At 39.5% G+C, this 24,191-nt stretch overlaps 1 protein-coding gene across 2 annotated transcripts in view; it reads right to left on the reverse strand.

Annotated features, from left to right (window-relative positions):
- PGCKA1 (PDCD10 and GCKIII kinases associated 1) overlaps positions 1 to 21,127 on the reverse strand; it is a 62,493-nt gene extending 41,366 nt beyond the window's left edge. The window contains exons 1-2 of one of the 2 annotated variants that reach the window (XM_077758862.1): positions 21,003 to 21,127; positions 2,731 to 2,784 (exon numbers count right to left, since the gene is read on the reverse strand). The gene's annotated coding sequence lies outside the window, so the exon portion shown is untranslated. The remainder of the gene's footprint in view (positions 1 to 2,730; positions 2,785 to 21,002) is intronic. The other variant, XM_077758863.1, reaches the window with a different exon arrangement.
- Positions 21,128 to 24,191: the final 3,064 nt, after the last annotated feature.

A 24,191-nucleotide genomic window follows, 5' to 3' on the forward strand; every position in this document is an offset into this window, starting at 1 on the left:
AGAGACTCCAGAGAGCTCTCTGTCTCTCCCCATGCACAAGCATTAAGACCACACAAGGATAAAGCAATAAGACAGCCATCTGCAAGCCAGAAAGAAAGTTCTTACCAGAAACTGAACGTCCCTGGGCCCTTGATCTTGGACTTTCTGGCCTCCCAAACTGCGAGAACACAAATTTCTAATCTTTAAGCCACTCAGTCTCTGATATTTTGTCACGGCAGCCCAAGCTGGCTAACACAACCTCCGTCAACTCTTTCAGCAACTGCGAGCAGACAGTTAGAGCTACCTTTGGAATTCGACTTCGTTTTCAAATCAGGTGCTGCCCTATGGTGAACATACTGAACTTATTTAACCTGAGTCTTTGTGATCTTTGTTGTAAAATGTAATGAGATCCATTTCAAAGACGTGTATGGAGAAACCAGTGACTTTCTGAGGAGGGAGGTGACTGCCCCATAGGGGACACTTGGACATATGGGAAGGACATCTGGAAACATGTGGGGGGATTAGTGTTTAAGTGTGTCAGTGCCAGGACACTAAATGGCATGTAATGTTTACGTGCTAAACAAACTGTAACGCTTGGCCTTGTCCAGAGTTAACAGAGAATTTTTTCTCGCTCAAAATGCCGGTTGCACCCCACTGGGGAAAGAGAAAAAATTACAAAGTGACTGCATGGCGGATAATAGATGCCAGTATTCACTTTCTTGACACTATCTGTAAGTTTAAGGAATAGTTTCTCTCACCTGTAAAAAGTTCCCAAGCCAGGTTATAAATGAAATACAGTCTTAAACTTGAATCATTCACGTCATAATAAATTTCTCTCAGTCGAGTGGTAGGGGGAAAGAGAGAGGGCTAGAAGCTCTATAGAACGTGTCACAGTGCCAAGGACCAAGCAGATACGCAATAAAGTAGTCTGTTGATAAAGCCTAGAACGATTAGAAAGTTATATGTTAAGCAGTGAGAGACAAGAAAAATTTATGTTCACAGGTAAATTAGGTTTTTTTTTTTCTTGATAAACAATTTAAAAAATCTTTTATTTGGAATCCTGTAATTTATGACAAATTAGAGTGGATAATTACATGTTCTTGGACTTGTGTGTGGTAATATGTTGGTAAATATTATATTTAAATATGTGTTGGTAGGACATCAGGTAAGGACGGGGATCAAACATACTCACTGGGGCACCTGGGTAGCTCAACTGGTTGAGTGGCTGACTTCGGCTTGGGTCATTATCTTGCAGCTCATGAGTTTGAGCCCCACATAGGGCTCAGAGCTGTCAGTGCAGAGTCCACTTCGGATTCTCTGTCCCTCTCTCTCTCTGCCCCTTCCCTGCTTGTCTGCTCTCTCTCTGTCTCTCTCTCAAAAATAAACATTTAAAAAATTACTAATCAATTCAGGGCTACTCCTAAATCTTATTAAAATGAAAATACTTACATGTGTGTATGTATATCTTTTTAACAACAGAACCAGGAGAGGTGATAATAGCAGCATTTGAAAGCTAGAAAGCAGGTGGACAGTGGCCGCTCACTCAGTGGGCCCGAGAAAGCTAAACTAGAAGCTGGAGGCAGGCAGACGAGCACCCCCGATTTATACTGCAAAGGCTCAGTGATTGGTGGCGATTGGTGGCAGCAGGTGCCTCAGGTGGAGGCCAGGAGGATGGCAGTGGTTGGACTCTGTTTAGGAAGCAGTGGACACCCCCGACCTTCCCCTAGTGTCACCTAAGTGACAGCACCTCTGCACCTCCATTCAGCAGAGAACTGGAAGTTTATCCTGCGGTGGGGGCAGAACCAGGTCTGTGGATCGGGGGGTGTCCTGGGCAATGTTCAGGGTGGTACGTTACATCACGACAGGAAGATTCCTGCGGTCTTCTTCCCACCCTCTTCTCCCCAACACACACTGGCAGACAGGCTCCTACCCTCCAGGCAAGAGCTTGGAGTTTTCTTAGAGGATTTGACCAATCCAATGGGGAAAGCCCTCAAGTTACTGACACTAGAAGTTCCTCAGCAACTGGCTCGGCCAGATCATTATAAGTGGCCATCTGTGAGTGCTGGCTCCCACTCCCCTCCATGTTCTGAACTTCAGTTTTTAGTTTCCTGCTCACAGATCTGAGCAGAACATCAGTGTTTATCACATAGCTGGGGGAAAACCGGAAACAATCTAGAGGGATCTGGGAACCAGGAGGCAAAGGAAAATTTCAAAAATTACTAGTAAAAAATTCATGGATATAAGAGAATACATGGTATCATGAAGCAAGAAAATGATGCGGGGAAAAAAAAAAAAGGCATTCAAAAAACCAAAAACAAAAAAAACAAAAAAAACCAAACTAACCAAAAACCTCTTGGAAATTAAAAACATAGCCACATATATAAAAACCTCAGTTGAAGGAATCTATGCTGAAAATGAAAGAAATTAGAGCAAAAGACAAAGAATAGATAATAGGAGAGGAAGGATGAAAAGCAGATGATCAAGGAATTCCAGGAGATCTGGAAAGTGAAGCAAAACACCCATAGGAGAAGAAAACATTAATAAAATAATTCAAGGAAATTCCTCAAAATTAGAGGGTAGATTTTCCAGATTCAAAGGGCCCACTGGGTACCTAGCACAATGAAAATAAATCCACACCTGAGGTATATTACTATGAACTTTCATAATACTAGGATAAAGAATATTGGACCAACATCCAAAGAAGAAAATACAGTTATACATAAAGGACTGAGGATTGAAATGATGGTATACCTTTCAGCAGCCATATTGTGAACAAGGAGACAATGGAGCAATGTCTTCACAGTTCTGAAGGAAAAAAAAAAGTTTTAAGTGAAAATGATTTCCAATATAGAACTCTCTATGCCATCTATCATTCAAATGGGGAAGTAGAATACGGGCAGTTTTAGACAGGCAAGTCCTTCAGTAATCTTTTCCTCCATATACTTTTCCTCAAAAAGATGTTGTAGGGTGTAGCCCATGAATGTTGAGGGAATAAAACAAGGAAAAGAAAGACATGACATCTAGGAAGTAGGAGCTCCACCACAGGAGACGAGTGAAGGGACTCTCAGATGCTGATGACAAGAGATCTCCAGGCGGACAGGGCAACCAGTCCAGATGAGCAGGTCAGAAGTTTCCACAAGAGAAAAAAGTTTAGTATATGCCCCATTTCTCGTGGAAGTTTCAGAAGTCTCTCTCATATGATACCGACAGAATCACAGAACATCTTGAGAGAGCAGTTGGACAACTGGTAAATATTTTAGTATTGGATGAATAAATACATAAAACATATACCCAAGGGGCACCTGTGTGGCTCAGTCAATTTAGGGTCCCACTTCTGCTCAGGTCATGATCTCTCAGTTCATGAGTTTGAGTCCTGCATCAGACTCTGTGCTGACAGCTCAGAGCCTGGAGCAAACTTCGGATAATGTGTCTCCCTCTCTCTCTGCCCCTCCCCAGCTCACATGCACTCTCTCTCTCTCTCAAAAATAAATAAACATTAAAAAAAATTAACAAATCACACATTCAAGAAACACAAACATACAGAAATAAGCAAACAGGTAAAAAGGAAATTATTAACTCTAGGGATAAATTATGTAAGAAAAAAAGTTTAGTATATGCCCCATTTCTGAATAGCATATACAGTTGACCCTTGAGCAAAGCAGTGATTAGGGGTGTTGGCTCCCCGGTACAGTTGAAAATCCATGTATAAATTTTGACTCCCTCCAAATTTAACTACTAATAGCCTACTGTTGACCTGAAGCCTTACTGACAACTTAAACAGTTGACTAACATATATGATATATATGTTATATGTATTATATACCATTTTCTTATAAAAAAGTAAGCCGGAGAAAAAAAAATGCCATAAAGAAAATCATTGGGAGGGGCACCTGGGTGGCTTAGTCAGTTAAGTGTCCGATTTCGGCTCAGGTCCTGATCTCGTAGTTCGTGAGTTCGAGCCCCAATTAGGGCTCTGTGCTGACAGCTGGGAGTCTGGAGCCTACTTCATGTTCTGTGTCTCCCTCTCTGTCTGCCCCTCCCCTGCTCATTCTCTGTCTCTCTCTCAAAAGTAAATGAACATTAAAAAAAATGAATTTAAGAAAACCACTGGGAAGAGAAAATACATTTACAGCACTGTATTCATCAAAAAAAACCCCACATACAAGTAGACATGCACAGTTCAAATTCATGTTGTTCAAGGGTCAAACTCTATAGTCCATGTAAACCTTGAATATTTTTCTAATTAAAACCAAGATATAAGTATACTGGGAGGATAGAAACTGATTGTGCACAGCGTGGGTAAGAAGAATAAAGAGCTAAGTTCTCATCATCCACTGGGGAAAGTCCATATGCAATGCCCCAAACTGAGACAAGCAGGAGGTGGCAATCCTTGCTTGCCATGAAGGTATGTGGAGATGATACCAGGCAAAGAGATGGTTTCCTTCGTGGTTTCTTTGGGGAAGAGGAACTTAGGGGCCAGAGAACTGGGACCTGTTCTTTTTCCTGAGAACCCTTGCAGAAACTGGGGGTCCTCTAACTGTACTCTACTACATAGCTGTGATGAAAAATTAATTTAAAGTTCAATAGTGCATAGAGAGCTAACATTTGAGTGCTTTTTCAAAAATAACATCTATGTGATTTTGGTAAATAATATTTTGGTGTTCACTTTCCTTTTTTTATAAGTTGAAAGGCTTGCATTAAACAATTTATAAGATCCCTTGACCTCTAGTGTGCTTTTTTTTCCCTTTGAACATGTATCGGTACTTGTGAACCCAAACACATAGAGATCTGATGACCGACAGTAAAATTCCTCTGATTATTGTGGTCATTAAAAACGTATCATCCACATATCTACAAAGACACAATCTGATCTTACTGAGTGGAGAACAAAGTGGCACAACCATTTGGCTGATTTGCAGAGAAACATCTGAGGCTGCATTTCTTCCTCTGCCCATGTGAGAGGATGTTGGAAGAGACTAAAGTTCCCTGGTATTTAGACTCTGGCCTGTGACGCATGGTGGTGCTGACCTAAAAGTTAATATTTACCCATCTTAGTTGGCTAAATTCAGCTTGGGGACTTGGTAGGGGAAAAAGAGAGAAAAGGCCTACAAATTTGGTTAGAGATTTGTACTAAGATCAATGTTAATCTTGGTAGCAGAGCCAAGTCACTCCCATCCTCTCTAGTGCATGCCAAAGAAGATCATGGCTAAGACTACAGACAATACCCACGTTAACATGGGGAAGGTGGGTAGAGAGCTCCAAATTAAAGAGAAAAATGAAGTCTGCCCCATTCATACCTTCCATTACTTCCTAACTTTGGTAGGTTAATCACCCAATCTGTCTTTGCCTTGGGTTCTTCATCCATAAATTGCAAATAGTAATACTATTCTCTATGGTTGTTAGGATAATTTTATGTGTTAACACCTGTAGAGTACTGAAAACAGTGCCTTGATATACCTTCTCTCAAAATAGATGCAAAGCACATAAAAAATTCACAAGGGCCTTGGATTCATGATATTCTCTCTCTCTCTCTCTTTTTTTTTTTAAAGATATGCAATCTGGTCTTTAGAATAAAAGAAGATCTGGGAGGAGAGAATATCTTATGACAAATTTGGTAAAGTCAATCTCAAAAAGTCAAAACATATTGTTCATTGACTGTAATAATCCTGTTTGGTAAAATCTCAGATTACTCACGTGTACTAACATTTTGGATCTGACACTAAAGCTTTCCTTTGGTTGCCAGATATATTTGGCACTCTGGATTCACTGGACAAACTGTGCTAGTACTGAGTCAAGGAGTGTCCAATGATTGCTGTAGGGACATCCTTTTATTCTTTTTTGTCATCCTGGGTCTTCAATAATATTTCACACACAGAGAAGACACCCAATAAATGTTTGCTGAATTAAAAATGGAAAAATACATTGCTGTGCCTCTCATAGTCAAAAATTATGTAACCATACTTCACAGTCATCCATAATTCATTCATTGGAAAGTGTAGCTTTATTTTTCTCATTCACTTTTTTGCTTACACTAAAACTTACATAGGCTAAACCACTATTTTAATTGAACATTACCATATCACAGCACACTGTGTATAATGTACATTAAAAAATAAAGAAGATTGTTATTCTAGGGAAGTGGTACTCTTAAATGGTGAGCTATTTTTGCCTAAAAGCTCCCAAAGAACTATGGTACAAATCAGACATAAAAATAATATAAAATAAACATTTCTCTCCTTCCCCTAAAGTAAGATCATAAGATATATAAGAGTTTAGTGTATAAAAAATGCAAAATTTTAAATCATGGATTTTATTTACTTACTATGGTAAGAACACAATATGATATCTACCCTCTAAGCAAATTTTTAAGAGAGTAGCACAGTATTGTTAGCTATACAGCAGATCTCTAAATGTTATTCATCTTGTAAAACTAAAATCTTATACCAATTCAACAATAACTCTTGAGATCCCCGTACCCCCAGCTCTTGGCAGCCATCATTCTACTTTACGATTTGTATGGATTCGGGTATTTTATATTTCTCATGTTAGTGGAACCATGCCATATTTGTCCTTCTGTGATTGGCTTATTTCACTTAGCATAATGTCCTCCAGGCTCATTCATATTGTCAAATTATGGCAGTCTTTGTTTAAGGCAGAATAGGATCCAATTATATGTACAGCTATGTTTTCTTTATCCATTCATTCATCAATGAACATTCAGGTTTTTTCTACACCTTGGTGATTATGAATAATGTTACAAAGAACATGGGAGTCCAGGTATCTTTTCGAGACCCAGATTTCAATTCTTTTGGATAAATTCCCAGAAGTGGGATCATTGGATCACACAGTAGTTCTATTTTTAAGTTTCTGAGGAACCTCCATACTGTTTTCCATAGTGGCTGCACCATTTTACATTTCCACCAAGTGCACAAGATTCCAATTTCTACACATCCTAACACTTGTTATATTTTACTTTTTTTAGAACAGCCAGACTAATAAGTGTGAAAGGACATCCTTTTGTGGTTTTCATTTGCATTCCCCTGATGATTAGTGGTGTTAAGCATCTTTCCATATACCTAGTTGGTCATTTGTATGTCTTTTCTGAAGAAATGTCCATTCAAGTCCTTTGTCCATTTTTGTTTTTGTTTTTTGCTATTGGGTATAGGAATTTCTTATATATTTTGGATATTAATTCCTAATCAGATATATGGCTTGCAAATATTTTTTCCATTCTGTTGGTTAACTTTCCACTCAGTTGATTGTTTCCTTTAGTGCAGAGCATCTTTTTTGTTTGATGCAGTCCCATTTGTTTATTGCTTTTGGTGTCATATCCAAGAAATCATTGCTAAGACAAATGCTTTCTTCTTGGACTATTACAATTTCAGGTCTTATGTTTATATCTGTATGTATGTTTATTTCATACATTCAATACATTCAAATGAATGTTTATTTCATTTTGAGTTGATTTTTGTGTATGATGTAGGATAAGGGTCCAATTTCATTCTTTTCAATGTGGATATCCAGTTTTCCCAACACTATTTGCTGAAGAGATTACTCTTTCACCTCTGTGTGTTCTCAGATCCCTTGTCAGAGATAAGTTGTCCATATGCTATAGACTGAATGTTTGTGTTTGTGACACTTCATATGCATGGGTTTATTTATGGGCTTTCTATTCTGTTCCATTAGTCTATTTTTCTCTTTTTAAGCCAGTACTGCACTGGCTTAATTACTATAGCTTTGTGATATATTTGATATCAAAAAGTGTAATGCCTCCAGTTTTGTGTTCCCTTTTCAAGATTCCTCTGGCTATTTTGGGTCTTTTGTGGTTCCATATAAATTTTAGAATTGTTTTTCTTTTTTTCTATAAAAAATCCCACTGGGATTTTGATAGGGACTGCATTGAATCTGTAGGTCACTTTGGGTAGTATGAACATTTCGGCAATATTAATTATTCTGATCCATGAACATGGGACATCTTTCCATTTATTTCTGTCTTAGTTTCTTTCATCAATATTTTGTAGTTTTCAGTGTAGAAGTCTTTCACTCCTTTGGTTAAGTTTATTCAGCATTATATTATTTTGATGCTACTATAAATGGAATTATTTTCTTAATTTCCTTTTTAGGTAGTTTGTTGTTAGCCTATAGAAATACAGCTGATTTTTATATACTGATTTTGTATCCTGCAACTTTGGTGAATTTATTAGTTTTGTTTGTTTGTTTTGCTGGCATCTTTAGTTTCTCTACGTATGAGATCCTGTGAATTTTTATAATTGCTTCATAAGTGGTGCTGGGACACCAGCAGGTTATTAGAAAGAAGGTAGATCCTGACTTACATTATATGAGAACAAAAACACTGTCAAAGGAAAATACAAGTGAATATTTATCTAATTTAGGATTAGAGGACCTTTTTAGTTACTAAAGGTCTGGAAGAAACATAAAATAAAAGATTAATAGATTACATAAGAAGCAAACATTATTCACCATAAAAGACACTGTTAACAAAAATGCAAGGACTAAATGAAACAATATTTGACACAGACAATAAAGGGTTACTATCCTTATCTTTAAAAGGATACTTAGTTCAACAGCATATTTATTAAAGACACCAATAAAAACAAACAAACAAAAAACAAAGGGCATGATCAGTTAACAAAAGACTAACATAACAGCCAAGGAACATGAAAAATCATTCCAGTAGAGATATAAATAAATATAAATAAATGGACAACACTTTTGTCTAATAAGTTGACATTTTAACTTTTTTTTTTAATAACAACCAGTGTTAAAGAACCTTTAACATGTCAATAACTTTTGCTCCAAAATTCCAATTATTACAGTCTAATCAAAAAACATAATCAGAGAATCAGAGAGCTGAACAAAAATCTCTGTAAAAGGGTGGTCCACTTAATTTTTATTTTTAATACTATAGGATATTTTAAGCAACTTTAATGATCAAAAATAAAAGTATCATTAACTAAATAATGATGTATTCATAAATTGGAGAAAGAAAAAATAACACTAGGTGAAAATAAAGCAGGTATGTATATAAAATGTAATTTCAATTGTTTTTTAACAATTAATAAATGTGAATATAAACACATATATAAATAATCAAGGAGAATATACCCAGATGAAAACAAAAGCCACTTTGGGATAGATAGAATGAACTTGTAATTTTTGTGCAAATTGACTCATTTTTTTAACCATGAAATATCCTTATTGGCAGTCTCTATATAAAGATAGGATGTATCATATGATGCTGGTTGAGACTATTCTTCTAAAGCACATTTTGGAAAGAGTTAATAAGGATGATTTTTAAAATACCTGTCTATTCCACAGATTCAGGGAATGTCTTGAATCCTGGGAGAATTGTGCTAAATTCTCCCTCCACATGTCTTTTTTTCAATTTCTTCTTTACAACCTTTTTTTCCTCTTGTATTTGAAACAGTTATTTGACATACACAAACCATAATTTTATTTTGATCAAAAATTAAAAGAATATTTATGTTTTCTTTCTCCTTAAATGGATTTTTTCTGATATTAACATGCAGTACCTAATTCCTTTTTATTGCACTTATTTGTCTTATCTTTGCCTCTCCTTTTATTATTTATTTTCTTTGTCACATTATTCTGGGTGAACAGCAATCGACATTACTCCTTTATGACCCAACCTAAACGTCTTTGCCTTTTATTTTTTGTAAATGTTTATTCATTTTGAGAGAGACAGAGACAGTACAAGCAGGGAAGGGACAGGGAGAGAGAAAGAGAGAGAATCCCAAGCAGGTTCTGCACTGTCAGCACAGAGGCTGACGCAGGGCTTGAGATCAGGAACTGCAAGATCATGATCTGAGCCCAAACCAAGAGCTAGACACTTAACTGACTGAGCCACCCAGGCACTCCAAGTCTCTGCCTTTTAATAGAGAAGTTTAAACCATTTACATTTATACTATATGCAGAATCTCTCTTCTGTTATTTTACCATTTTCTTAATGACTTCTGGTTATTTCTTTTATTTTCAGACTTCAGACTACTTTTTTTTTTTTAAGTTTATTTATTTATTTTGAGAGAGACTGAGTGAGAGAGGAGGACAGAAGAGAGAGAGAGAGGGAGAGAGAGGATCCCAAGCAGGCTCCACACCATCAGCACAGAGCCTGATGCAGGGCTTGAACTCATTAACTGTGAGATCATGACCTGAGCTGAAATCAAGAGTTGGACTGACTTAACCAGCTGAGCCATCCAGGTGCCCCTGGACTTCAGGCTACTTTTAATTTTTGCTTTGTATTTAATTTTCTCCAGCACATAGCAAAGTTTAAGTTGTGTTTTAAGAATTCTTCTCATGAGATAAAACATTCTCTTTTTATCCTCCTCTTTAAAGAGAGTTATCTACATAAAGTGGTGCCCAAATGTAGTTTTAATGCAAGCTTTCAAGTGCAGGACTAATTGGGTCACTTTTGAGGATAAAGGCATTGAATTAGGCAGGGACAAGGGTCAATTGGAAGCATCTTAGGTAAACAAGGACTGATTCACTCTATCCCTGGGTGATAGGAATAAGGTGCAGGTTTGGGAGTGAATATACCAATTCACTTTGGTATATTCTGTATCTGAAGGGACTGACAAACATTCAAAGGTATGTGTTTGCTGACAGTTGTATACACTGGCCAAAAGCTCTGGAAAGAGCTGTGGGCGTGATGTAAAGATCTCACAGTTATCAACACCATAGCTAATAAATAGGGCCATGAAACTGAATAAGAAAATAGAGGCAGTAGGTACATAGAGTTAAAGAAAAAACTGATTCTTGAAGAATGCCACTTAACGTTTTTTAAAAAAGAGCCTCCCAAACTAAAACAAACAAACAAAAACCCAAAAGAATTACAAAGGAAAGTCACAAATTGCAGTCAGAAGAATAGGGAAAAAAAAGGGGGGGGTTGGATCTGACTCCATTTCTTGCTGTGTCTTCTCACAAGACTTTCAGGATCCAGTGATTTCTGGCCAAGAAACAAACAAAAAAAGGACTGTCCCATTCTGTAATGGATTTAGATGAAACCTGGTAAGAAAATCTGGTATAACTCTAAGAGGAGACATTGGAGAAGAACCCAACTGGGTTTCTAAGAATTGCATGTGTATTTATGCTGTTATCAAGGTTGCTAGCATCTGTCTTTCCATATCAAGCTGAAAACACCACTATCTGGGCAGTTGGATAAGTCTTATTGGGAAAATCATTTTTTCTCTTTGTTTTTATGCCTCTGTGCTAGTAGATTTGTTCAGTAACAAATATGTGAGATGTTTTGTTTGAAAATAATTAAAGAGAAGTAAATATAGTAATGAAGCAGGTAAAATGCTTTAGGGAATAAGGATTTGCTAGCAGTATTAAATGACATTCAAGGGTCAAGTAAGAAAAGGACTGTACCGGAATATCTCCAAGATATTGCAGGTTTGATTCCAGAACATCTCAATAAAGTGAATATTGCAATAAAGCGAGTCAAATGAATTTTTTAGTTTCTCAGTGAATATAAAAATGTATATTTACCCTCTACTATAGCCTATTAAGTGTGCAATAGCATTATGTCTTAAAAAACTCATATGCATATCTTAACTAAAGAATACTTTATTGCTAAAAAATGCTAACTATTACCTGAGCGTTCAGCAAGTCACAATCACTGACCACAGATCACCATAACAAATACAGTAATAATAAAAAAGTTCGAAATACCATGAGAATTACTAAAATATGACACAGAGACATGAAATAAGAAAATGCTGTCGGAAAAATGATGCCAATAGGCTTGCTCGACACAGGGTTGCCAACGACCCTTAATTTGTAAAACAAAAACAAAAACAAAAACAAAAACAAAAACAAAACACCCAAAAAACCCAAAACAAAACCCCCCCCCACAGTATCTGCAGAGTGTAATAAAGAGAAGTGCAGTAAAACAAAGTATGCTTGTAAATGTCTCTTAGATTTAGCAGCAAGGAAGTAATTGGCAATTTGGAAAAGGCAGTTTTTGTGGAATCATGAACCTGAACATAGACTGTTACAGGTTAACCAGTAGTAGGAGGTGAGGAAGTGGAAATACGAAGCACAGCGATCCTTAGAGGAAAACTGGCTGTGAGTGTAAGATGAGAGAGAGGAAGAAGGACGTAGTATTAAGGGGAGGACTGCTTAAATTAGAAAAGCTTTCAAGTGATTTGGATATGGTGTAGGAGACAGTTAGAAGAAGAGCTGAAGATGGAGGAAAGAGCATAATGAATTAAGGTCTATTAGCAGGCAGGAGGGAAGAGCGAAGTATTAATGAGCCTTAGAGAGAAGAGTGAGGTATAACGTGGACCTTCAGGGGCTCAGTGTCTTCATCTTCTGTGCCTTCCAGTTCTGCAGAGTCTAGAGAGAAAAAAGGGAAGATGCCCCAGACTCTCTTGCAGTAGCGTTCCCATACAGACTTAGACCCAGACGATCCTGCACAAGGCGAGAAAGTGGAAGGAAGGCAGGCAGAGCTCCTAGCAGTGCTACTTCTGCTTTTTCTGTTGGCAAGTCCTCAGTGGACACAGAGTGTTTTTCTTTGGCACGGTTCCACTGTCCAGGTGCTTGGCTGATGGCAAAAGGCAGAACTGATGGGCAGAATCGGGCTTTTTTTTCCCCCCTAGGTGGATCCATTAGGCATGGCATGACCCTGGGGCCACCTCTTGTGACAGCTTACTGGCTACTGTCAGCTAAGGCAGTGCTCCCGGGACCAAGCATCCCACTGTCCATTTCCAATCCCCCTCCTTTTTGATTGTGTAAAAGGAAGCAGTTTCCTGGAAGGGTTGGTCCTGTGGTGGTGTTTTCAGTGTTACGAAGCTTGCTAGTCCAGTCCTTCCAGGGATACTGTGGGCATTTGGTTCCGGTATTAGATTTCATTTTGCTTGAAACGGCTAAGGCAATTTCTGTTTTCTGCAAGTGAACTCTGACAGTGAGGGACGCCTCTTCTTGTTAGAAGAGAAGATGGGTGTAGATATAGATCAATTAATTTTTTTGGTAATCTCTTTGAAGGTAGGATTTTTAAGCTGGGGTATGCAGAGCTGGAAGGGGTTCATGGATAGAATTCAGGCCATTTGTGAACTTTAATGAGAAAAAAAATCCTATCTTCTCTTCATTAGCCACTAACTAAAATTAGGCATTTTCTTCAATTCTAATGTAGGCATCAAACTAAGGCATCATCAGCGATTCCTGTGACTTTGTCTCTAACAGAAATCACAGATGTTCTCATATTACATTAAGAGTTGTAATAACTAAAAACATTTAAAAAGTTTTTTAAAGGGACACATGCATAGCTCAGTCGGTTGAGTGGTGGCTCAGGTCATGACCTTGTGGTTCACAAGTTTGAGCCCTGTGTGGGGCTCTGCATTGACAGCTCAGAGCCTCGAGCCTGCTTCGGGTTCTGTGTCTCCCTCTCCTCCTCTCATGCTTTCTCTCTCTCTCTCAAAAATAAAGACATTTAAAAAAATTTAAAAGTTGCAGATTTTTTTAAAAATGTTTTTATTTATTTCTAGGAGAGAGAGAGAGAGAGAGACAGTGTGAGCAGGGGAGGGTCAGAGAGAGAGGGAGTCACAGACTGAAACAGGCTCCAGGCTCTGAGCTGGCAGTCAGCACAGAGCCCGACGCGGGGCTCGAACCCACAAACCGCGAGATCATGGCCTAAGCGAAAGTCGGACGCTTAACCGACTAAGCCACCCAGGCGTCCCTAAAAGTTGCAGATTTCAAAATATTGTTTATCCTTGTAACTATGGTAGTTATTAGACTTGCTGCTATATCTTCCTTTTTAATGCATAAGGAGCATAAGTGACTATATCATAATTTTTTAAATTGATAATTACATTCCGCTGTATGCTTGTACCTTTCATCCTGACTACATGACAGTCAAAAGCATTGTTACTTGGGGGGCAAAAATGACCATGGCCAAGAACCGCTAATGTGAAGTAGTGCTAGGAGTGAGAGGTGGAAGGTAACTGGGTCAGAGATCTGATCAGAGAGAAGGTTTAAAATGGATGCAACAGAGGAGGGCAGAGGCATCTGACAAAAGAAACGTGTAGTTGACCAATGCTGATGGGCCAGGTGAATTCTGCTACTAGCCCATAGATAAGAGAAAGAGGTTCTCAATTTGCTCTTTTCTGCTTGACATACATGATGAATAGGATTGAAATGATGGAGAGTGTAGCATCAACAGTATTTATGCAGTAGAAGCTACTTAAAAATGAGAGTTACCTACAGTGTCCAAAGAGCTGTTTCTCCCACCACTGCCTCCTATACCAACATGTCAACACAATGGTTGGGATATACACCATCTCCGGACAAAGGGATAATGAGAATGTTTAGAGCCTAAAAATAACTGTTGTTTCCTCTTGTTCTGCTACTGTATACAGAAAAGAATATTCTGGATTTGAATGCATGAAGGGCTAGTATTCTGAGCCCAGTAGGCACGGATAGAAAGGATAGGAAGCAACTTTGATTCAGCAATCTAATAGATATTTACCCAGGAGAAAGGGAAAAAAAATATATTTGTATACCCACATAAAGACTTGTCCAAGAGTACTACTAGCAGCTTTATTCATAATAGCCCAAACTGGAAAAGATTCCAATGTTCATCAACAGTATAATACACTGGAATACTATAACTGAAATATTATGGAGCAATAAAAAAGAATATGCAGTGGCATGAATGAAACTCAAAAACATGCTGAATCAAAGCCTTGCACAAAGGTGGACTTATGGATTGTATGATTCGTTTATTTGGAGTTATGAACAAACTAATCTATAGTGATAAAAAAATCAGAATAGTGTCTGACTTGATGGGGGTGAGGAAGAGGGTTGATTAAGGGGATGGGGACATTTTCCTGGGGTGATAATAATGTTCTCTATGCTGATGGGGAGCCGGGGTACACACTTGCATGCAGGTGCTCAAATCACCAAATTGTACACTTAGACTTGTGTATTTCACTGTATGTAAATGATCCTGGAGGGACAGGTAGGGAAGAGGGAAAGGAAAAAAGAAGACCGTAAGTAAAAACTGAACTCATGCTTAATGAAATATATACTGTACTGTTTGAAATGAACTGATGTCTACAATACTCTGAAACAGAGTTTAAACTGTGCAGTTAAAAAAATGGATTGATGGATAATGAGGAAGTTCAATATGTGATACGGAAAAGATGTAAAATGTTACCTGCAGATTCTAGATGGTGAGTGCAGTTCATGTGCAATTCTTCCAGCTTTTCTGCAGCTTGAACAATTCTCATTCTGAAGGTCATGAACATGTACATCTCATTCTTTTTGCTTTCCAAAGTATTTAATTCATCTTTGGGCAAAGAAAGTACTTAAAAACAAGCAAAGCATTGCATCTGGTTCTTGCCCTATTTTAACAAATCCTAGAATCTCACAGGCATCGGCTCCATCCAGTGACAAGCAGCATCAATCACTACTTCAAGGCCACCACCACTTCTGGATCATGGGGACTGTCCCCGGGCACTGCATTAATGACTTTACACATGTAGAGATATTAACGGCTCTCTTGATTGCTAACAAAAGGCTCTGGGCTGAGTCACATCCTCAGAAGCTCCAGACAGCTATGAACTAGAACAAGCAGATGCCAGAGAGGAGGATAACATCTGTGACAGCAGGTAATTTTAGGAGAATGTATTATTTAAATATGTTACGAAGCTATAGTCCTGTGTGTGTGTGTGTGTGTGTGTGTGTGTGTGTGTGTGTGTGTGTGCATGTTTGGGTATAGTGAGCTCAAGTGGAAGAAGGAAAATATATTTGAGAAAGAAGATACACACTGTAAGTCATAAAAAGGAATAGTAACTTTTATCCAGTTTCTACAGAGGAAAAAGCCTTCCATTTTTTTTCTTAAGCTCATTTCCGATGTCATAGGATACCGTCACCTGGCAAAGCGGTGTGACAAAGGCTGCCTGGATTAGGCACCACCAGCTCTTTTGTGGCTTTCCTTTCTCAATAAACCTTTGACAAAGGTCAGGTGTTTGAAAGGCTGGGTTTCTGCTTGTTTGGTCTAAGTGTTTCTTGCTCAGTAGAGTGATTCAGTGTCTCTGAGTGTCACTAAATAAGTGGTTTCAGTGAAGCTTTTTGGAATCTATTTCCCTAAAGGCTGCTTGGTGGCGTGCCTGGGATTGCTTTGGCTTTGTGTGAAACTGGTAAACAAACAATGTAATTACGAGGCTGACTAGTCCCCACGACTCCTGATACCTGCAGAGCCACTCATGCGAGCAGAGAGCAGGGCTTTGAACTTTAACTAAGACTGATGAAACGCCAAGGCACTAATGTGGCAAAAGCTGGATGAGATCTTAGGATCTAATGAGATCTTAGGAGCACTGGAGCAGTTGTGATAGCACTAGAAAGAATCTATGAATTAGGTATGTAGTAGGAACAAACAATATACAAGCCTTGAATGAAGACACATCAGTCTGTGATCTCCTTTATTTTGAGCCATGGCTAGAGGCCATATTCAAACCTCATTCATGTAACAGTGCCCATTAGTACTGGCTATGTGTAGGGGGAACGTATCAGAATGAACGAGCTAGAGCAAACCCATGTTGAACCACTTCACGGAGATCTGTTCTGTTCATTTCATTTTCATGGACCCTCCAGTGCTGTCATTACGGAGAGAGTGACAGTTTTTTGTGAAGTCAGGCTTCACAAAACAATCTATTCTAGTCTGAAGTGTAAACCAAGCATTTTCTGCCTGTCTCGCTGGAATAATACAGGAGAGGCATTTCAGGAAACAACTCAATTAGTGATATTCAGTTTCCAAAATGCAGCAGATAAGACTTTGAGACTTAAGAGGACTGAGGAGGAAAAGAAATTTTGGCTCATTCCCTAACACAAATTGTACATAATCAGCAAATAAGCAGGCACTCTTCATTGGTTTGCAATTCATTTGGGACTTAATTCCAATAAAGATGATGTGATGACATTTAAGAGGGTGGATGAAACTAGATACACAGGAAAACTGAAGGTGACTTTGGTGGAGAATATAGACTATGAGATATTATATAAAATAATAAAATATTCACCTCTCAAGTAGCTTTTATGAGTTGCTGATTCAATACAGCTATACTGTTTTGATCATCTATGCTAGTTACAGTCTTACTTTTACATGCATAGAGTGTTCTGTTTTTAAAAAATTTTTTTAATGTTTACTTATTTTTGAGAGAGAGAGAAAGACAGAGCACGAGTGGGGGAAGGGCAGGGAGAGGGAGACACAGAAGCCGAAGCAGGCTCTAGGCTCTGAGCTGTCAGCACAGAGCCTGACGTGGGGCTTGAACTCAAGAACTGTGAGACCATGACCTGAGCTGAAGCTGGACATTTAATCAACTGAGCGACCCAGGAGCCCCTTTTTTTTTTTTTTCCTAAAAATAGAATCATCTATTGGCATTATCTTCTCATCCATTCTCCCAGGAGAACCAGCAGAAACGTTGACTGACTGACTGGCCTTCTGACCAGAGAAGGAGCATCTTGCAAATTACTTGTCCCCCTCCTTACCCCCCCGCCAGACCTGCCCTCACGGATGCCCGGATGCCCAACCATAGGCTGCAGGCACAACGCAGCTGAGCAGATGGCTGCTCACCTGCCCTTGTGTGCTCTGTGCCTTCAAGGTGAAATGCTGGTCTCACCATATTAGAAGAAAAATCCAGAAACGCTCTCTCTTCTCCACTAACATCTCTGTCTTTGGTTATCTGGGGTTGATCAGAGGAATACTGAATGCTGCATTTTTGCTTACCCTTTGTTGGTTTTTTGTAGGGTTACTAATAAGTCTGAGTAACAAAAATCTTGCCACTGCCTGTACTGGGAGAGAGCTGAAGACGGAAACACTTCCGGAGGACTCTTCATGACACAAAGGCACCAGCCCTTGGAGGTGATATAGGGGAGGATGCTCCATGGTGGTACTAGCTCTAGAACTTTAAGCCTCTGGGGTTGTTGTGGGCCAACTGTTCCTCCCCCCAATATCTACCTTCCTGCCCCCCCCCACCCGCAGTNATATGTTAAAGCTATAACCCTCAGTGCCTCAGAATGCCACTGTATTGGGAAAAGAGACCTTTAAAGAGGTAATTAAGGTAAAATGAGATGCTTAAGGTGGGTCTTAATCCAATTAGACTGGTGTTCTTATTAGAAGAGATTTGACCAGAGGGGGGGAAGCTGAGCCAGTGCAGAGGCAGCGGGAGGGTGCCCATCTGTAAGCCCAGGAGAGAGGCGGCAGGAGAAGCAAACTACCCACAACCTGATCTCTGACTTCTCGCCTCCAGAACCCGGTCAAAAGAAATCTCTGTTGCTTAAGTCACCCATTGTGTGGTGTCATGTTATTGGCGGCCCTAGAAGTCTAATACAGGGGTTTCAAAAAAAATGCGAAGAATATTTGGAATTGTTCAAAGTAAAAGCCCACAGAGGCTAACTCAGAGTTGGCTGAACTGTGTTCCTAGGGAGTTTAGTAACTGTTACCAGAAAAGGAACGGGGCGGGGGAGATTCTGAGCTCAGATGGATGTGGGACACGTGCTGGCTTAGCCAGGTTGCTCTGCTACAGAACTTCTCCGTCTTTCATGTGCTGATTCACACATTAGCAGGATTCATACAATCCACGTGTCGTCCTTGACACCTGTCTTTCCCACACATTTGATTTCCAAGCCATCGCCAATTCCCAATGACTATATCTTGAACAGAAATATTTCTTGGACTAGTTCACCTCTCTTGTTGAACTGCCACTGAAGCCTGGACCAAACTTCCCAGCTCTCTTGCTCAGTCCGCTGCAAAGCCTTCCTGACTGGTCTTGCCCACACTGGAGGGTACTCTCTAACGTCTTCTCCACAAATCCCCGCGGAGCAGTCTGTGCCAAGCACAGGCTGGATCACACCAGCTCCCTGACTTCAAAGACATTTGAGTGGCTTCCCACTGTTCCTAAGATGAGAGAGGACAAAATTCCTGCTCATATCTTCAAGCTTCTCTTAAGCCATCCTCCTTTCTGGTTTCCATATTCATAGGTCTTCTTTTAGACCCGCATTATTTTGCTCCTGCCTGCCAAAGGGTCTTTGTTCCTGCGGTACCTTGTTCCTGGCTGACTCTTCATATCTTCCTCCAGAAGCTTCTTTCACTTCCCTCCCCTTTTTGAGTCAAAGCTCTCTACTACTGAGTCACATTGCACTTGTCACCCTGAAAGTTTACATCTATGTGATTACTTGGTTAATACCTGAATCTCCCTCTTCGAGACTACAGATTCTGAGTTTGTGAAACATCCTTTGTGAAATATCCAGTTCATTTACTGATTAAGGTTTGGGAAGGGCACGTCTGAAACTCAGAGGCAAGAACTTTTATGCAGAAAGAAAGTGAACAGGGTTATAGAGAGAGGTCTTGGGTCAATAGAAACATGTAATTATTTTGCTGAAATTTAGCATCCTTTGACATCAACCACCCATTTGAGAAGTTGAATAGAGAGAGGACACGACCCTGGGGCTAAGTTCTGGAGGTACATGTTAGCGTGTAACTTTTTCAAATTTTGTGACAAAAGACTTGTATTGAGAACATACACATATCATCTGATGAACCAAACGTCTGCACCCAGGGCTCTTGCGTTCAGTAAGATGAAGAACTCCGTGAAAAATGGCCAAAAAATGAATGGACCCTTCCCAATAGATGTAGAACAGCCACGAACAGAAACCATCCCAGTGATGCGTGGCACCAAAGAGGAACCGAACGCACGCCTCGGCCGAACTGGCCTTTGAAGTGACACAAACAGCCCAAGAGGAGAAGCGACTCCTAACTACTCCTTGCAGAGAAGAAAACAGGCCAGAAGATGTGTCTGTTCACCACCCCTCAACCCCTGGATATCTTACAATTTCCATAGAGGTGTGGCCCGCAGGGAAGCCTCACGATACTGGAAAATTCCCGTACACGCACTGGGTGCATAGCTCTTGGTTCTGAAACTTTTGCTTTTGAAATGTTTCAAATCTATAGAAGGGCTGGAAGGCTGCTACCAAAGAACAGCCACCTCACCTTTCAGCAGCCGGCCTCGTCATGTTTCGGGTTTGCTCCAAAGAAGCTGCCCTTTCCTGCTGTGCTGTGGACACGGGTGGTTGTGACCATGCCTCCAGAAAGATGGGAAGGACTGCGCAGTCGGATCACAAATGCCCACACTGCCGGAAGGGCCCCCAGGCTCCCCACAGATAATTCATCAAGAAATATTTAGGGCTTGGGGCGCCTGGGTGGCTTAGTCGGTTAAGCGTCCGACTTTCGCTTGGGTCATGATCTCGCGGTTCGTGGGTTCGAGCCCCGCGTCGGGCTCTGTGCTGACTGCCAGCTCAGAGCCTGGAGCCTGTTTCAGTCTGTCACTCCCTCTCTCTCTGACCCTCCCCTGCTCATGCTGTCTCTCTCTCTCCTAGAAATAAATAAAAAACATTAAAAAAAAAAATTAAAAAAAAAAAGAAATATTTAGGGCTTGACCTTAAATAACGTGCTACGGGAGATAAAAAGACATTTATGGGACATGCTTTAAGAAAAAAAAATTTTATAACCATTTGAGAAAATAAAACCCTTTCCTGTGAAAGAATAACCAGCAATAAAAATATCAGATAAGCCTTGACTGATGAGATGTAGAAAGTGCTGACAGAGTTAGGACAAGATTGTTTCTAGTCATGTTTCTTTGTGGAAACGGATTCCCTATGGAAATCCCTATGGAAAGCAGCACATCTTAATGATCAGTTTATTTCCTTGTACTAAAAGACCGACATAGGATGGTAATTTTATAAGGCAAATTTCAAATAAGTCTTACAAATACTAATTTCTTCTGTTCTACTGTGACCAAACAGAAGTGTAAGAGGGCTGATGTCGTATCTGAACAATATTTATAATTATTTTAGGTCTTTACTGGAAGGACGATTCAAAGCTTGGGGAAGTTATTTGTTCCCTGAAGGGCTAACCTTAGTTTGGGGGACTGAAGCCAAATAATTAAGCCATTTTTCCCTTTTGACAAAGAATGGGCTAGTATATTCACCTGATATAGTAGGTCAGCCCCACGCTACGAGCCTGCTGTGGGAGGCCGGATTCTCAGTGTCTCCTGAGCTTGGCGATCTGAGCAGCGTTTCCCTTAGAGCCCATTATTTCCAGAGGTCTGCATCTAGGGCTTAGAGAAATCAGAACCAGGTAAATACTGAGTAAGATCACACCTGGTACAAAGGTTAATAATATCCAAGGAAAAATATTGTGTGAATGGTGGGCTGGGGTGGAGGGAGGTCTCTAATGGCTCTGCAAAGTAAGCGCGGGTGTGTTTTTAAATAATTACAGACGGTCACTGAATTTGGGCACTGTGTAATGTAGACTGGAAATTAGTCTTCAGGAGGATGGGGTTTTCAGGTTCAAGTGATCATTTTCGAGAAGGTTCTGTCAAAATGCCGCTCATGAAAGTACATGGTATGAGAACTTGGATCTCTAAAACCTAAGTTCTAGATTACATTTTCCAACCTGGAAAGGACTCAGGAAGAAATATTGTTCTCAGAGTCACAAAGCTACCTGTTTTCTTTAATTTATGCTTTCATCTCATTCTTTTCTAAGTTTTTTCTCAATGTGCACATATCAGTTTCAAAATCAGGAGATAAACAATAAAACTTTTTATTAAATAAAGACCAGAGCTGAAGCTTCTCACTTTTAAACTGCTGCTGTCAGCAAGGAAGATTCTCAAAAGCTATTGGCAAGTCAAAGCCCATGGATTGGTGGACACATCTCTGATGGAGTCCTTAACACATATCTCTGACCTGTACTCTAAAAACTTCTAAGCATCCAAGCTTACTGAAATTACTTAGAAGTCTGTCACTTTATTACATTTTAACAGTTGTGTTGAGATATAATTCACATAACTTACCATTCACCTACTTAATGTGTACAATTCAATCGTTTTTAGTATATTCACAGACTTGTACAGCCATAGCCATGATCAATTTCAGAACATTCTGTACCTTTGGTCATGAACTCCCAATCCACCATTTTCCTCAGCCCGAAGCAATCACCAATTCACTTTTGTTATGGACCTTTCACATAAAGGGAATTGTGTAACATATGGCCTTTTCTGCCTGGCTTCTTTCACTTCGCTTAATATTTTCAAGACCCATCCATCTGTAGCATGTATTCATTCTTCATTCCTTTAGTCTGCTGTATGGATGTATCCCATTTTATTTGGCCATTCATCGGTCAATGGACATTTGAGTTGTTTCTACTTTTTGGCTATTATGAATAATGCTGCTATGAGCATTCATGTTCAAGTATTTGTGTGGACTTAGGTTTTCATTTTTCTTGGGTGTATTCCTAGGGATGGAATTTCTGCATAATACAGCTAATTCTATGTTCCTTAAAAGAGAAAGTGCCAGACTGTTTTTCAAACTGGATGTGTCATTTCATATTCCCACCAGCAGTGTATGAAGGTTCTCATTTCTCTATATCCATCTTTGCAAACACCTGTTATTGCCCATCTTCTTGATTGTATAGCCATTCTCATGAGTGGTTATTATAAACTGGTACACTTTGTTATCTTTAACATGTGCTTTTAAGAATTGTTTTCTTATTACAGAAGTCATACAAGCTAATAATCACCATTTCTTCATGTGCATGTGCTGATTTGACTCCCGGCTTCTAGGCCAAAAACAATACCATGGACGTGTTGGCACAGTTATGACCTTCATTTTAAAAAGAGATGGGAGGCTCAGGGATGTTAAGAAGCTCTAAAGCTGGGATTGAACCCAGGTGTGTCTAAAGGCTTGTGTTTTTCACCGCAGCGTTAGCCTGTTTTAATGGCTGCTATGTGCATACATAAACACATGGAGATCAAATGGGATAATGAAGTGAACTTAGGAATTTACGGCATCTGGTAACAGAGAGTAAATGTTGGTGGGCCAGGGCTTTCAGATTATAGAAACAGGCACCATGTTATCTGTTGAGAGATTAAGGAACAGAGCACGGATTTCTGTGACCGCAGAGAAATTTAAAGAAGACCTGAGATTAAGGAGTATCACATTAGTTAGGATAAACTATGATCTCTTATCATCCCATCTGGAGAACGAGGACATTAATCATCCTAGGGTTATGGTGATAAATAGCATCAAAACATGTGGTAAATGTGTTCACCTTTGGTCTGTGCACTTGAGAGAATGAGGCTGGTTTCTCCTGAATTACTGTATCATCTGAATGTAGCAGGATACCTTGGGTTTTGTGATTACTTTCCACCTTACACAAAAGAGTTCCTTTCTCTTACTCTTTGTAGTTGAAGAAAAATTATTTTGCTATAATTAAAATTATTTTGAGTTTTGGCCACAATAGTAAGCAATTCTAGACATTAAAATCCCTCATGCTCTAGTTAAACATTACTAGAAGGAAGTTCCCGCTTACTACAACCCCTTTCCTAGAAACCTATTCTGTGGCACTACACATATAATTATTATATCTTTATCAAGACTCTTTCCCGTTTCCAAATTTGCATCTGTGACTCAAACAGAAGATTTCAAGGGAACTGATCTTCTAAAAAATGAATGCATACACATTGCTAAAGGTGGCATATTTTTATACATAATTTCCTGAAGAGAACTAGACAAAAGTTACTCCAACTTCAAGAATCTTAGCAGAAGACACACTTTGGTTTGGGGTGGGGCAGAGTTAATTCAGGAATAAGAACTATAGACTAGAACACTCTTTATTTTAAAGATGTCTAGTTAGAGCAAAGGATTGTTGTCTCAGTCTTTGGCTTGGTCTTGGCACCCTGTGTTTAGAGGGTTTATCCTCCCAGGGGGTGAGGGGGTGGGGCTATGTGTGGGGTGGACGAAGATAAGATAGCAATTTCAGTTTTATCACAGTTATGAATTTGGTGCTAGGGTTGAAATGCTCAGCAGGGGTAAGAAAAGGGAGCCTTGTTTCTATGGACTGTATAAAGAAGAGGGAAGGAGGAACTTTAAGAATAATGATTTCTCAATTTTTATTTCTTAAAAGGTGCTCTTATGGCTGCATTTCCTCTAAACCCAGCGTTTGGTGTCCACTTAGAGTGAAACAGCAACTTCTTGGTCAGGCAGTATATAGAAAGATCAAGAAGGATTTGTCCTAAATCAGCAGAAGGTCAAGCAGTAGAGCTTGAAGAACGGATTCTGCTGATGGATCTTTAATAAGTGACAGTATTGATCTCTGAGATTATTAAGCTTTGGTATTT

The sequence above is a fragment of the Crocuta crocuta genome, unplaced genomic scaffold (assembly GCF_008692635.1).
Source record: "Crocuta crocuta isolate KB4526 unplaced genomic scaffold, BGI_CrCroc_1.0 scaffold223, whole genome shotgun sequence".
In the NCBI taxonomy this organism is placed as follows: domain Eukaryota; kingdom Metazoa; phylum Chordata; class Mammalia; order Carnivora; family Hyaenidae; genus Crocuta; species Crocuta crocuta.